At 39.9% G+C, this 2,847-nt stretch overlaps 1 long non-coding RNA gene across 1 annotated transcript; it reads right to left on the bottom strand.

The window, feature by feature from the left end:
* Window positions 1-1,832: 1,832 nt before the first annotated feature.
* LOC134177819 (uncharacterized) lies at window positions 1,833-2,556 on the bottom strand. The gene is made up of 3 exons (XR_009969552.1): window positions 2,384-2,556; window positions 2,192-2,320; window positions 1,833-1,929 (listed from the first exon to the last, which is right to left on the bottom strand). It is a non-coding gene; the product is annotated as an uncharacterized LOC134177819 (long non-coding RNA).
* Window positions 2,557-2,847: the final 291 nt, after the last annotated feature.

Raw genomic sequence — 2,847 nt, 5'->3', positions numbered from 1 at the left:
TACATTCAAAAATTAGCTAGTAAACATCAATGCAAACTGCAATTGTCAGCAATCATATGCAGGGAGACTTCGAAGTCAATAAAAGTATGAGATCGTAAACAGTCTTACAAACACAACACGCATGCTTAGACGCACGCGTAGTTGAAAATGGATGTTGTACATACATTGTAAAATTTAATTTCTTTTTTGGTACGTGTGTATTGTACGTGTCTAAAGACACGCTGCCATTGTGTTACGTATAACATTATTGATTTCAGTTTTCAGCAAATTTGTTTAGATCCACAATCACTGCATGGCTACCTATCTAGAACTCAAGAGCGAATTCCCTCATCCATGCGAAAGTTTTCTGGCACTGAGTAGCTCACGCTTGTACAGTTGCTGAATGCATGCTGACGTATATCGACGCATCAAGTAGTTCCGTAAGCTGTATTGTTCTGCATTGCCGTCTCGTATACATAGTCGTGTTCGTCATGATCGGCTGCCACTTCTTCCTCGCGAGCTGCACGAGCGTCGGGAAATTCGAATTTAGCACGTTCGCACACCTCGTTCGCAGTGTCGTGTACTGATTGTAATTCTACATTTGATAAATTGACTCTCTAAGCATATTAGATGCTAGACATATCTAACACTTTAGAAAAAATCTAACAAAAATACTGTACACGCACCCGTCTTTTGATATTTTATCTTCTTTTTTGTTTGGATTGTCTATAATGATAAACTTTTGACTTACATATGTTTGATATGATGCACCGGTCTTAGCCCTTTTGTAGAATTTCCAAATAATCCAAATAATAATCAAAGGGTAACTGACATAAAAAAATCAAAAATTATTTTATTGCATTTTTCGTTTGTTCTTAATGTTCTAATGCCCCAAAATTAAAAGTTTAATTTCTGAAGCTACATTCGTGAAGATATCGAGGCGTAAGCGTACTCGCCGTGACGTCACAAGAGGAACGGAAGTGGCTAGAGCGCATGCTGGCAATAGAAAATGTATGACGAGATAGTACACCTCTGGTTGCCTGCTGGCTGCAGTAATGTGCTCAGAAAGAAAGCATGGCTTTGATTCGCTTCTCCAGTAATACCAAGATGTCAAAGAAATGAGCAGCGCGAGGAAACAAGCGAGAAATCGGTGGGATGGGCCAACCGCACGTTCAGACCCGTCTAGTGCGTATTCTTAGCCGGAATGTTTCGAAACGGAGGACAACGTTAGTGAGTCACTTACTGTGAGGCTTTGGCTATTACCCAAGGTAAAAGGAGACTGAAGCCTGAAGCATCAAGCTGCGCTGGTGATTTGTGTACTAGGAAGCCATTGAGAGGATTGCAACGTGACAATGTGAGAAAGTCAACAAATACAGAAGGGGAGAAAAGGCTGAAAGAAAGTGTGAGAAATGAAGGGTAAGTCATGTAGAAATCATCAACTCACAAGACTCCGTGTGCTGGATCTGGGTTGGAGAGAACATGAGTTGTACTGTCATCCATACTCAATAATTAATTGAATCATGAATTGATATCAGAAATCCAGATCTAACTGGCTTCTTCTCACCTTTTTCATTTTAAACAAACGAATATTTGAGAATTAGTCAATTACCCATGGTCAGAGCAAACAAGATAATGAAATCTCTCTTATTTAGTTAAACCGACTCTAATTTATGAGGAAGTTGGAAACTGCTGTAAAAGGATGGTGGGAGGATTGTTGATAATTGATTACAATCTTCAGAAGTTTCAATCAACTCTCACAACCTACAAACAAAAATACCACCATTCACTGATAGTTCCAGTGACAATTATGTTTCACATGAAAAACCTAACCATATAATTATTGATGGCTTTCTTTTACTTGAGATACTATATAATGTCTCATAGTGCCTTCTGACGTTTGAATTGTGACCTCATGGAATTTCCATTTTATACAAAGCAGCCAACAACAATCTGTAAATGCAACATTACTTTTATAAATAACTTGATATTGTATTGCATGTGTGCTAGCATTTTTAAATAACAAAGCTACTGTGTGAAGTACAACAGAAAGTAAAGAGCCATTTTGCCAAGACATTGTAAGTACATAGACAGTAATTCTAAACAACCAGAAACACGCCACCACTACCAACAACAATAATAACAATAATAACAACAACAGCAACGGTTGGCATTGCAACCAACAGTAAGGATGAAAAAAAGTGCACTCATAAACCTGCGAATGCTACGTACTGGAGTCCAGGACTAACACCAGGACACTGATCAGATTCTTCAGCATTGTCGACGTAATCCACACCAACATCAAGAGAAGCTCATCTCTTCGGTTCAAACTTACTTTCACGCTCTAGCAGTAGGTAGAAAATAGTCACAAGCAACTCTCTCGATCGTAGAATTTTACAGGACTTACCCTTCATTTCTTATTCGTTCTTTCAGCCTTTTCTCCTCTTCTATATTTGTTGACTTTCTCACATTGTCACGTTGCAATGGCTTCGTCTAGTATAAATCGCCAGCGCAGCTTGCTGATTCAGGCTTCAGTCTCCTTTTACCTTGGGGTAAACCCCAAAGCCTTCTACTTACGTAATCCTCGGTTTCGAAACATTCCGGCTGAGAATACGCACTAGACGGGTCTGAACGTGTAGTTGGCCCATCCCACCGATTTCTCGCTTGTTTCATTCGCGTTGCCCATTACTTTCACATCTTGGCATTGTTGGAGAAGCGAATCAAAGCCACACTTCCTTTCTAAGCGCATTGCTGCAGCCAGCAGACAACCAGACGTTTACTTTCTTGTAGGACTTTTACTATTGCCAGCATGCGCTCTAGCCACTTCCGTTTCTCTTGTGATGTCACGGCGGGTGTACGCCTACTAAACAT

The sequence above is a fragment of the Corticium candelabrum genome, chromosome 3 (genome assembly GCF_963422355.1).
Source record: "Corticium candelabrum chromosome 3, ooCorCand1.1, whole genome shotgun sequence".
Lineage (NCBI taxonomy): Eukaryota > Metazoa > Porifera > Homoscleromorpha > Homosclerophorida > Plakinidae > Corticium > Corticium candelabrum.
Note: the sequence above shows the minus strand (reverse complement) of the source record. Positions and strands in the feature narration are given on the sequence as shown.